Below are 14,023 nucleotides of genomic sequence, written 5' to 3'. Positions count from 1 at the left end.
AAATGCACGCCCTGAACTCCAAAATGTTGGCCCCGAGTCCCGTTTCCAGATCTTCCTGGAAAATCTGTGTCTTGGCTGCCAGGCATCTTGGAATTGCTCTCAACCGCAGGCCTTGCTCCTTTCTTAAGAACAAAGCTGTAGGAGAGGGCCCACCCCTTTATTGCTCAGGTGGTTCACTGCTTCTCCAGCTGCTGGTAATGAAACCTGGAATCAGGGGCTTCTCAAATGTTAGCAGCATCAGAACCACCTGGCTGTATGGAAACCAGATTGCCAGGCCCCACCCCGAGTTACTGTTGTTTCTGGGATCTGGGCTCCAGAAAACATGCATCTCTCACGAGTTCTTAATGACATGACAGTGATGCTGGACCACAGCTTTGAGGATTCAATTTTACCTCTCTCCCCTAACAGTTAACCTGGTCCTGAAAACCACTTCAGATATTTGCCCTGGAATCTCCAGTATCAAATAACCCCAAATCTGAGCACAACATGATGGCTTAGGTTGTGATCCCCACATACAGGCTGAGGCAGGAGGGTTGTCAAAATCTCAAGACCAGCCTAGGTTACAAAGTGAGGCTTCACAAAGAAGCAAAACCAAAACTATTCTGGGAGTCATGTTTTCACAAGACAGCAGCTTGTTCCGATGATAAAGGAAGGTCAAGGGCCCCTGCTGTAGAGCTGGAGATGGTTGCACGGGCCTAGAATCCCAGCACCTGGGTTAATGAGGCAAGAAGATAAGTTCTGAACCAGCTTGGGCTGCATAGCGTTTCCTTTCTCAAAAGCAGACAAAAGTATACAGTAGATGTCTACAGTAGAATGTTTGGATTCAAACATTGATTCTTTTCTCCATTTATTTATTGCAGGTTCTGGGTAGTGAGAGCCATGCGCACCAGGACTCTTGTGGAGGTCAGAGAACAGACTGCAAAAGTTGGGTGTCCCTGTCCACTCAGTCCGAGGGCTGGAATTCAGACTGTCAGTCTGGTCTGAAGTGTGAGGAACGGTGGACGGCAGAATGTTGAGTTGTGTGCTGTGGTTTAGGTTTTTCTTCCGTGCCAGACTGAAACAGAAGTCAGCAAATCATTGCCGGCTGTCCACATTCAGTCGGTAGCTAGTTGGTAGAGCCACTGAGCTAAGAATGTTTGACATGTTTAAATGGTTGAAAAATTAAAGTAACATTCCATGATCTGTGAAACATAAAGTCCTAATTTCACTGTCTATAAAGATTTGGATTTTGTCACATTCTACAGAAACATTCCTGATTTTGCCTTTGTCCCACAGAAGCTAAAATATTTGGTATCTAACTATTTATACTTTCCCCACCTGAGTTATAGATAGTCAAAGACATAAACTCAAACTGGCACAGTGCTTGACAATCATTTTTAAAAACAGTAAAGCTACTTCTTGGCTTTCTGATAAAGGGGAATATAGAAATGTGAGATGAAATAGAGGAAGGAAGGAGGCCTCAGAGAGAGAAGTGAAAGCTTTTAGAAAATACATCAAAACCTGCACATATTATTCATTGCCAAGGACAGGGTCCGCCATGTGCACACACTGCCCATTGCCAAGAAGATGTCCCACCATATACATACATTGTTCATTGCCAAGAAGACGTCCCACCATAGACATACATTGTTCATTGTAAGGACAGGGCCCACCATAGACATACATTGTTCATTGTAAGGACAGGGCCCACCATAGACATACATTGTTCATTGTAAGGACAGGGCCCACCATAGACATACATTGTCCATTGTAAGGACAGGGCCCACCATAGACATACATTGTTCATTGTAAGGACAGGGCCCAGGAGCTGGAGAGATGGCTCAGTGGTTAAGAGCATTGCCTGCTCTTCCGAAGGTCCTGAGTTCAATTCCCAGTAACCACATGGTGGCTCACAACCATCTGTAAAGATGTCTGGCGCCCTCATCTGGCCTTCAGGCATACAGACAGAATATTGTATACATAATAAGTAAATAAATAAATATTAAAAAAAAAAGGACAGGGCCCACCATAGACATACATTGTTCATTGTAAGGACAGGGCCCACCATAGACATACATTGTTCATTGCCAAGGACAAGGTCTACCATGTGCACACACTGTTCGGTGTCAAGGAACAGGGTCTACAATGTAGTTCTAACAAAGTAGCTGGTCTGGAGACAGGCATTCTTTCCCCTGCTACCTAAACCTTGCTCTCTATTCATGAACCTGCTAGCAGAAGTGAAGGCAAGTTTTGAGGTGAGTATTCATTGCCCAACTCACTACCTTCCTGTGGCTCTTGTCATCCAAAATGATCAGGTAATGAGTGCTTTTTTTATTACAGTGACAAAAATAGATAGTTGTGACAAGCAAAGAGACCTCAGGATGCCCTTCCTCTTCCCTTTTCTTTTTGAGTTTGTCAGGAGCTACAAGAACAAACCAATCAATGCCTTAAAAAAAATAGCCCAAGGTAATGAAGATTTGCAAAACTGGGGAGAGTCTCATGACTATGCAGTTAAATTTGGAGGTGAGGGGCCAGGGTGATGGATGTGGCTCATCCAGTCAATGTGTTTGGCATGAAAACCTTGGCATGAAGCTCTCAGGCTCAGTATCATTCTGAGGCTTCCTGGAGGCAGGATCACTGTTTTCAAACTGAGGTTGAAGTAAGAGCCAGTGGCTGACTACTTAGCTTGTCTGATCTTCAGGTTGAACCCAAATATCTGTCTTTGAGTTTTTATTAATTGTGCTTCAAAAGAAAAAAAGACAGAGCTGGGAGGGGAGGAGAAGAACCCTAAGAACTGACTCTGCTGAGATTCCCTACCAGGCAGTATTTCATTTGTTGGGGGAATTAAGCTGAACTTCTGCAAGGCCTATGCAAGACTCCAGGAAGCTAGCACCTGGTGCCCAGCAGCCTTCAGCCTGAGTGGCTCTCCCTTGTGCTAGATTCTCTGAGTTCTCTCTGTGTAATCATTAGAGCTGTAAGGCAATACGCTGAGAGCTGTGAGTCCTCCTAGCAAGTCACCAGACCTGAGAATGATCCTCAAGACCTCCCCAACAAAATACATAGCAATAACCATTAGGATATACAGGTTGCAAATTCAATAAGATTCCACTACACATTGATTCGAATGACTGTAATTCAATATTGCTGCCAAGGACAAGACAGAAGTATTGACTCCCCAGATTGCTAGCTGGGGTATGACATGGTTTAGTTGTTTTTGAAAATACTTTGTTGAGCCAGGCAGTGGTGATTAATCCTAGCATTCAAGAGGCAAAGACAGGTGGATCTGTGTAAGCTTGAAGCCAGTCTGGTCTACAGAAGAAGTTCCAGGAAGGCTCCAAAACTACAGAGAAACCCTGTCTCAAAAAAAAAGAAAAGAAAAAAGAAAAAAAAAACAAGAAGAAGAGGAGGAGGAGAAGAAGAAGAAAATACTTTATTGAACTCAGTCTTTAACCCATGGTGATCTGATAAGACACAGGGGGTTATTCCAAATTTTTTGTATCTGTTAAGACTTGCTTTGTGACCAAGTATATGGTCAGTTTTAGAGAAGTTCACTGAGATGCTGAGAAGAAGATATATTATTTGGTGTTTGAGTGAAATGCTCTGTAGATATGTTAGATCCATTTGAATCATAACATCTGTTAGATCCATTTTTTTTCTGGTTAGTTTCTTTCTGGTCAATTTGTCCATTGATGAGAGCGGGGTGTTGAAGTCTCCCACTATTAATATGTGGGATTCAGTATTGATTTAAGCTCTAATAATGTTTCTTTCACAAATGTGAGTGCCCTTGTGTTTGAAGCATAGACATTCAGAATTGAGACATTATCTTGGTGGATTTGTCCTTTGATGAATATGAAATGCCCTTCTCCATCTCTTTTGATTAACTTTGGTTTGAAGTCTATTTTGTTAGATATCAGGATGGCCACACCAGCTTGCTTCTTAGGTCTGTTTAATTGGAAAATGTCTTTCCAACCCTTTACTCTGAGATAATGTCTGTCTTTGAAGTTAAGGTGTGTTTTATGTATGCAGCAGAAGGATGAATCCTGTTTTCATATCTGCTCTGTTAGCCTGTGTCTTTTTATTGAAGAATTGAGTCCATTGATATTGAGAAATATTAATGATCAGTGATTGTTAATTCCTGTTACTTATTGTTATTGGTGGTGGTGGTGTATGTGTATATGTTTCCCTTCTTTGGGTTCTGCTGGTGTGGGATTATCTATTGCCTATGTTTTCATGGTGTAGCTAACTAACTTCCTTGGGTTGGAGACTACACATATGTGACAGTTGTGTAGCTTGGTCTATTTGGGGGACTCATAACAATTAGGTACTCCCTAATACTTTACTGACTCTCAGGAACCTATCCTTCACACTGGATTGCCTTTCACAGCCTAAATACAAGGGAGGTGCTTAGTCTTACTGAAACTTGATCTTGATATGTCATGCTTTGTTGATACCCATGGGAGGCCTGCCCCTTTCTGAACAGAAACGGAAGAGTGGATGGGGGAAGGGCCAAGGAGAGGTGGGTGAGGGAATGGGAGGAGAGGAGGGAGGGGAAACTGCAGTCAGGACATAAAAAAATTAGTAATAAATAAAATTTAAAAAAAGAAAGAAAATAGTTTGGCCATTTTCTTAAAAGTTACACTATTTACCATATAATATAACCCAGAAATTCTATTCTTATTTACCCAAGAAGGATAAAAATTATGTTCATAGAAAAATTTTAAGAAGAAGCTAATCTCAGGAGGCAGAGGCAGGTAGATTTCTATGAGATCAAAGACAGCCTTGTCTACACAGCAAGTTCCAGACCAACCAGGACTACATAGTGAGATGAGCTGCTTATAATAAATAAATAAGAAGATCCTATTGGATGGTTGGGTGTAGTAAATTGTAGTGTCTGAACCACCTGGAACTGCGATCAGGCAAGGGTCTGGGGATTAAAAAACACACAGAGATATGGATCCCTCTTGAAACAAGAATGCCAACTTTATTGTGTTCCAGGGCAGCTTACTTATCCTTGACTAATAGCCACACCCTTGGTCTCAGGATTTTTCTGCAACAAGCCCACCTGAAATCTCTCCCCTGCCATCAGGAACTCATGAGGGTCTCGTGCTCAGAGCAACTGCAAGCATAGGAAAACAAGTTGTTTACTCCAGCAGGCAAGGGTTCATAAAAAGTTCAGGGTCTGAGGGTCCGCACCAGGTCCAACAACCTAAATTCAATTCCCAGAACACTCTGGTAAAGGGAAAGAACTGGCTTCCAAAAGTTGTCCTCTGACCTCCATGCTAGTATGTCTCAGAGAGAGAAAGACCTATTGTTTTATTGGGATTAAAGATTTTTCTCTTGTCCAAATAAAGTCACATGTAATTCTTTTCTTTACCCTAAATTCCACTAAAAGGACAGTAGTGTGATAAGAGGGTAAATTCTAAGATGGGAACAGAAGACAAAGGACAGCAACTGATGTAGCTAACTCACTTTCACTGCCTGGGGCCCAGGCTCCAGCAATGCAGGCCTCAAAGGGAATCCATGGAGTCTGAGTACTAAGACTTTTTATCTGAGGTGGTTAGGGGCAGGACACTCACACTCTCTTTTTTTAAAAAATATTTATTTATTTATTATGTATACAATATTCTGTCTGTGTGTATGCTCGAAGGCCAGAAGAGGGCACCAGACCCCACTACAGATGGTTATGAGCCACCATGTGGTTGCTGGGAATGGACCTTTGGAAGAGCAGGCAATAACCTCTAAGCCATCTCTCCAGCCCCCACTCACACTCTCTTGAGGGTTCCCTTCAGGCCTTTTCTTTATTCTTCTTTTGCCTTCTCTTTATTCTTTATTTTCCTGGTGATTTCCTTCTCTCATTCCTGATGTTTTTCTTCTAACTCTATCTTTATTCTTGATATTTTCCTTCTAACTCATTTTAACTCTATCTTTATTCTTTTCCCTACAGTTTATATACCCCAGCAAAATCTTTCAAGCAATATAAAAATTACAATGTGGTTACATCTGTTTTTCAAGTGGATAATTACAATTAAATCAAGTAAAACACAGCATGTTTTCCATATTCCTTACATGATTAAACATTTTAAGTATTACAGGGGAAAAACAAATTATCCCAAGAACCCACGTAAATTTATACCCAAGCAACTTGTTATAAATTAATAGTCTATAAACAAGCAAGATGTTCTCTTACTGGCAAGCTGCATTTTGCAATTACAAAGAAAGGACCGCTCACTTTATTACTTATCTTAAAGGGTAATCTTACCTTGTAAGGAATCTTAAAAGAATCACAAATCTAAACTTTTAAATATGAAAAAGAATCAGTCAGCTCCACCTTACATCTTTATGGTGTATACCCACTCATCAATAGTTTTCTGTATCAGGAGATTGAGGGCAAAAATGGGCATAAGGAATTAATCATCATCTTTGATCACCAACCAATCCTAGCAAGGAAAGTGTGTCAGCTAGTAATAAGTGGGCAGCTTTGTCCTTGTTCCTGATCTTAAAGTGCTCCTCACTCAACTATGTGCCTTCCTAAAACTTTAGATTGTCTTCCTGGGTTTTTCACCTCATATTTTACAAAAAAAAAAAAAAAAAAAAAAAAAAAAAAAAAACCTTTAGTCTAACTTTATTTTCAAAGCTTTGTTTCAGTTATGATTCACTCCGAAACCTCCAGTCCATCTCCCAACATTAAGATGAGAAGAATTTAAACTAGATGGGCTGCTGGGACTCAGTTGTTTTTCTTAATCATTAGCCCAAGGCACCATCTATAGGGCTCCTCAATAAAAATTCATGGGTTCTAGCTGTGTCACACTTCCTTATTTTATTTTTATCATCAAAACTCTATTTAAACTAACATTATTATCAATTTGACAGTAGAGCTTAGGAAGAAACCATCCTCACAATAATATACAAATAAAAATGCCCAGTAGGATGGGATGTTTCCATGAGATAAACACACTACATTACAGGCACTGGGGATCTCCCCATATCCATTCACACCGTGCCAGATAGCAGAGAAAGATGGCAGACATGTAAAGGCACAGCAGAAGCAAAAGACAATCTGGAGTCTGGGGCCTTGTCTATCTGAGATTCACCCATCAGAGATTTTCCTCCTGGTGGGCTGACACCTGAACTTCAATTGCCATCTGCTGCTCCTCTGGCACAGCCACCGGCAACTCAAGAGAGCAGAATCCTGAGCCAGTAGTGGGAAAAGCTCAGAAAACTAATTTTTACCACAGAACATCCAAAACAGTCAAGAACTGAAGGCTTCAGTAGGGATCGTGCACGAGTACCTGGAAAGAAGCTGTGTACTAGGCTGATGCAGATGAACCTTCTTGATTAAAAGATTAAGGGTGTTGTCAGCGAGCATCCAAGCCCAACAGCAAAATATCCCCGGCTTGCTGGGACCACCTCCCTGATGTTTCCACCAAAGCTTCTTTTAATCCTTTGATTTATAGTTTCCTTTGTTCTGTTACTATAAAAATTCTGGGAGGCTGTTTTTACCTTGGAACACTGTATTTGGGGATACCTAAATCTATACCCCAAGGCCACAGCTCCCACACACACTTCAGAATAATCTAGGTGAAGGTGATTCTTCTGATGACAGGGTGAAAATTACACTTTAAACAAGTGGGTCACTTGGAAATCTCTTTAAGAAACACATAGGCTCATGGATCCCCTTCTCCAGTTTCCTATAAATGCGCAATTATCTCACCAAAGATTATCAGTCTCACTCCCCAGGACCAATAAATCAGAGGGTGTCTAGACACTGAGGCTTAGGACTCCTTTTTATAAATAGAAAGATCAAAGCATGCCTACAAACTCAATAGTGGAAGACAGGCTTTCTTCTATTCAAAATCAAGATTGTCCTTTATGTCCCCAAAGCATGGCTGTGAATGAAGACTTGGCGCACAGGAAAGCACTCCTGAGGTGCAGGAGAACCTTTGGGAGTCAAGCCCACCTTCAGAAAGCAGCTCTCCTGGTGCTCTTTGGTGGTTCTCGTGAGAGGATAGTTTAGAAGCTGCACCTGGTTCAAAATAACTTCCTTGCCCACACACATTTTCACAGTTCCTAGCCTCATGAGCCATGGCGTGATGTAATCAAAGGGGCATCCTTCATTGAACCTGCTGTAGGCCATTTGGACTAAAAGTTAAATAAACCATCTTTTCCTCATAAGCCATAGTGAGAAAAATAAAGATACCAAGAGCCAGGCAGAGGTTTGGACAACATGGCGCTGGTGTGGCCATCCAGAATGATTCACATAAGATGGCAGCTATGGGGGATCTGAGGAACCACAAGAAAGTAACAAATGACTGGTCTGTAACTCATCCCACACCCAGTTCTGAGAAATGCCGTGTGTGTGTGTGTGTGTGTGTGTGTGTGTGTGTGTGTGTGATTCTGAATAGACATCCTGAGACTAAGGTGTTTGTTTCATCGGCCTACCACCCTCCCTGTCCCTGACTCCCAAGCTCAGCCTCACCTCTTTGGCCTTTCACTGCTTCATTCTGTGTTTTGTTTCGTTGTGCTGTGTTTTGACAGGCCTTGAACTCTTGATCCCCTGCCTAGCTTCCCTAGTGCTAGGATTATAGGTGTGCACCACCATGCCCAACCTAGAGTATTTCTTTACATCAATGAAAAGCTAACTAATAGTAACATTATTATTAAAAATAAGAATGACAATGGACTTATACTTAGTGGAAAACTCTTGGGAGAATTTGACACTCTAGTCTAAAGATGCAAACAACAGCATGCAGAAGTCCCTGGGGGCAATCCCCAGAAATAAAAACCTTTTTAAAATTAACATTGTAATTACCTTAGAAAGATAAAAGAAGATGTTTAATGCAAGAAAATGATCCTGCTTAAAAGAAAATCAGACCAGTGAGTGACTGGTATGAGCCAGCAACCTCTGCAGGAGCAGGCCTGAACCAGCGACCTCCACTGGAGCAGGTCCCAGAGAGTGACCTCAAGGGAGCAGGCCCAGAGTGGGCCTGGGCTAGCAACCTCCACAGGAGCTGGCCTGAGCCAGCAGCTTCCCTGAGAGCAAGCCAGAGGCAGCGATGACTTCGGGGATTGCAGAGCAACCTCTAGAAAGTGCAGTGCCTGCACTATGGGATAGTTCACGAGCCCAGCTGGCAAGGGGCTGGAGATTGAAACACATACACATGGTCATCCTTGAAAAAAGAATGCCAATTTCATTGTGTTCCAGGGCAGCTTATATAGTGCCTTCCCTGACCAATGGTCATGCCCTAGCTCTCAGGATTTTCATATGCAAACCCACCAGGAACCACTCCCGTCTCCTGCTCAGAGCAGTTGCAAGCACAAAAAAAAAAAGAAAGAAAGAAAAAAAAGTTGTTTTGCTTGGAGCAGCTGCAAGCATAGAAAACAAGTTGTTTACAGGAAATTCAGGGTCTGGGAGTCTACAATCCCCAACAGGGAATGCCAAGTGACCTCCAGGGTGACTGGAACTGTGGCCCCAACTATACCATGAGGAGCAACCATCTTAGCCTTAGATCCACTGGCACCTGGAAGAGTGATCACCAGAGACACAGCCCCAACTACACCACTCAGAGGAAATGAAGAATAGGCAAGGTAAGAGCACACTCAACACCAAAAAGTGTAGTAATAAGAGCAGCGGGGCTGCGTTCCCAGCACCCCGGCCGCCTGCTCGGCTAGCTTATGCCCCAAAATAATTACACAGAAACTGTATTCTTTTAAACACCGCTTGGCCCATTTCTATCTAGCCTCTTCTAGGCTAGCTCTCGCACCTGGACTAGCCCATTTCTAATAATCTGCTGTAGCCCACCAGCTGGCTTACCAGGAATGATCTTAACCTCCGTCTGTCTGGAGTGGGAGAATCATGGCAACTCTCTGACTCAGCCTCCCCCTCCCAGCGCTCCGCTCTGTTCACTCCGCCCACCTAAGGGTGGGCCTATCAAATGGGCCCAGCAGCTTCTCCATCGCTGGACCAACGAAATCAACAAACCGACACATGACACTCCCCCATCAAAAAAGAGCAACTCAGCATCACCAAAAATTAGTGGCTCTACAACAGCAAGCTTGAACATCCCAATACAAATGAAGCAGAAGAAAATGACCTAAAAAAATAACTTTAGGAAAATGTTTGAAGCCCTTAAAGAGGAGATGAAAAATTTCCGCAAAGAAATAGAGAAAAAGACAAACAAAAAATTGGAAGAAATCAACCAATTCCGAAGGCAATCAAGAAAAAGCAATCAGGCGGCAGAAGGCGGCCGGAGGACGCCCAGTACAGCCGGCGGGGACCAACTGGGACAGGCTGGAACCGGCGGGGACCAGAGCGGCAGCAGAGGACACAGGCTGCTGGTGGCGGGAACCATCCCAGCAGCAGAAGCAGGCTGCAGGGACCGCGCGAAACACCGAGAACAGATCGCCCCACTACAATTAAACCAAAGAGGTAGGCATTCGGTTGGGGAGGTCCCTGGCAGAGGAGGAGCCCGGTCCTATTCTTGAAGACCCTTCTGAGGGGTGAGAGGGATCTTGCCCCCCCCCCCAGCAGGAACCAGGAAACAGAGCAAGGGCATTTTGTAAGAGGAGCCCCTGGCCAGCAGGGAAACCTGAACCAGTTTTAACAGACCCCTTAGATAGCATCGATAGGAGGAGATGGGCAGGCGTCAAGGAAAGAATTCACCCAATAATCTGAAAATCAGCATGAAAACACCAGAACCCAATGATCTTACAACAGAAGGTCTCCAACACCCTAACACAGAAGAAGTGGAAAAAATTGACTTTTTGAAAGCAGTAGAGTCCCTTAAACAACATGTGAAAAATGCCCTTATAGAAATGGATGAGAAGTATAACCAAAAATTTGAAGAAATGAGTAAATATGTACATAATACCCTGGGAAACCAAGAAAGAACGATCAAACAGGTAATGGAAACAGTTCAAGAATTGAAAACTGAAATGGAAGCAAGGAAGAAAACACAAACTGAGGACCAGCTGGATATGGAAAATCTAGGTCATCGAGCACAGCCTACAGAAACAAGCATAATCAATAGAATACAAGAAATAGAAGAAAGAATCTCAGATTCTGAGGACACCATAGAGAAAATAAACACTCTGATCAAAGAAAACTGCAAAGCCAACAAATTCTCATCACAAAACATTCAGGAATTATGGGACACAATAAAAAGACCAAATATAAGAATAATAGGAATAGAAGAAGGAGAAGAGTCACAGCTCAAAGGCCCAGAAAATATTTTGAACAAAATTATGGAAGAAAACTTTCCCAACTTAAAGAAAGATATTCCTTTGAATATTCAAGAAGCATACAGAACACCAAACAGACTGGATCAAAGGAAAACATCCCCTCGCCATATAATAATCAAAACACAAAATATACAGGTTAAAGAAAGAATACTAAGAGCTGCAAAGGAAAAAGGCCAAGTAACTTATAAAGGTAAACCGATCAGACTTACACCTGATTTCTCTATGGAAACAATGAAAGCCAGAAGGTCCTGGATAGAAGTACTGCAGAAGCTAAGAGACCATGGATGCAAGCCCAGACTACTATACCCAGCCAAGCTTTCATTCACTATAAATGGAGAAACCAAGACATTCCAGGATAAGAACAAATTTAAGCAATACGTAGCCACGAATCCAGCCCTACAGAAAGTAATAGAAGGAAAACCGCAACCCAAGGAATCCAACATTGCCAACACTGCCTACAATAACTCAGGCATCTAGCGACCCTTCACTAGCACAACTCAAAGAAGGGAGACACACAAATTCTACTTCCAAAAACAACAAGAATATCCGGCATGAACAACCACTGGTCATTAATATCACTTAATATTAATGGTCTCAACTCACCTATAAAAAGGCACAGGCTAAGAGACTGGATATGAAAACAGGATCCAACATTCTGCTGTTTGCAAGAAACACATCTCAACCACAAAGACAGGCATCTACTCAGAGTAAAGGGTTGGGAAAAGGTCTTTCAAGCAAATGGTCCTAAGATAAAAGCAGGTGTGGCCATATTAATTTCTAACAAAACTGACTTCAAACTAAAATCAATCAGAAGAGATCGAGATGGACACTTTATACTCATAACAGGAACAATTTGTCAGGATGATGTCTCAATTCTGAACATCTATGCCCCTAATATAAAAGCACCCATGTATGTAAAAGAAATATTACTAAAACTCAAGGCAGATATCAAACCACACACACTAGTAGTAGGAGACTTCAATACACCTCTCTCAGCAATGGACAGGTCAATCAGACAGAAACCTAATAGAGAAGTAAGAGAACTACTGGAGGTAATGAAGCAAATGGACTTAACAGACATCTATAGAACATTCCACCCAAATAGGAAAGAATATACCTTCTTCTCTGCAGCCCATGGAACCTTCTCGAAAATTGACCACATACTCGGAAACAAAGGAAACCTCCACAGATACAAAAAAATATCAGTGTCCACCTGCGTCTTATCAGATCACCACGGATTAAAGTTAGAATTCAACAACAATCCTACCTCCAGAAAGCCGACAAACTCATGGAAACTGAACAGTCAACTACTGAACCACACCTGGGTTAAGGAAGAAATCAAGAAGGAAATTAAAGTCTTCCTGGAATTCAATGAAAATAGAGAAACAACATACTCAAACCTATGGGACACTATGAAAGCAGTGCTAAGAGGAAAGTTCATAGCACTAAGTGCCCACTTAAAGAAAACAGAGAAAGCATACATTGGAGACTTAACAGCACACCTGAAAGCTTTAGAAAAAAAAGAAGCAGACACGCCCAGGAGGAGCAGAAGACTGGAAATAATCAAACTGAGGGCGGAAATCAACAAAATAGAAACGCAGAAAACAGTCCAAAGAATCAATGAAACAAAAAGTTGGTTCTTGGAGAAAATCAACAAGATCGACAAACCCCTATCCAAACTAATTAAACGACAGAGAGAGAACACGCAAATAAATAAGATCAGAAATGAAAAGGGGGACATAACCACAGACACAGAGGAAATTCAGAGACTCATTAGATCTTACTACAAAAGCCTGTATGCCGCAAAACTAGAAAATGCAAAAGAAATGGACATGTTTTTAGATAAGTGCCACATACCAAAGCTAAACCAAAACCAGGTGAACGATCTAAATAGACCTGTTAGTCGCGAAGAACTAGAAACCGTTATCAAAAATCTACCTTCCAAAAAAAGCCCAGGACCAGATGGTTTCAATGCAGAATTCTACCAGAACTTCCAAGAAGAGCTAATACCTATACTCCTTAATGTATTTCACAATATAGAAACAGAAGAGTCATTGCCAAATTCCTTTTATGAAGCTACAGTTACCCTGATACCAAAACGACACAAAGACCCAACCAAGAAAGAAAATTACAGGCCTATCTCACTCATGAATATCGATGCAAAAATTCTCAATAAAATACTGGCAAACTGAATCCAAGAACACATTAGAAAAATTATCCATTATGATCAAGTAGGCTTCATCCCAGAGATGCAGGGCTGGTTCAACATACGCAAATCTATCAATGTAATCCAGCATATAAATCAACTGAAAGAAAAAAACCATATGATCATTTCATTAGATGCTGAAAAAGCATTTCACAAAATTCAACACCCCTTTATGATAAAAGTCTTGGAGAGATTAGGGATACAAGGGTCATACCTAAATATAATAAAAGCTATTTACAGCAAGCCGTCAGCTAACATTAAATTAAATGGAGAAAAACTCAAAGCCATCCCACTAAAATCAGGAACACAACAAGGATGTCCACTCTCTCCATACCTCTTCAATATAGTGCTTGAAGTTCTAGCAATAGCAATAAGACAACATAAAGGGATCAAGGGGATTCGTATCGGAAAAGAAGAAGTTAAGCTCTCGTTATTTGCAGATGATATGATTGTATACATAAGCGACCCCAAAAACTCTACCAAAAAACTCCTACAGCTGATAAACACCTTTAGTAATGTGGCAGGATACAAGATCAACTCCAAAAAATCAGTGGCCTTCCTATACACTAAGGATAAGGAAACAGAGAGGGAAATTAGAGA

Source organism: Microtus oregoni, unplaced genomic scaffold (genome assembly GCF_018167655.1).
Source record: "Microtus oregoni isolate MIOR12 unplaced genomic scaffold, Mior012 000005F_ref0000423, whole genome shotgun sequence".
NCBI classification, from domain to species: Eukaryota; Metazoa; Chordata; class Mammalia; order Rodentia; family Cricetidae; genus Microtus; species Microtus oregoni.
The sequence above is the reverse complement of the archived record's forward strand: the minus strand, read 5'-3'. Positions refer to the sequence as shown.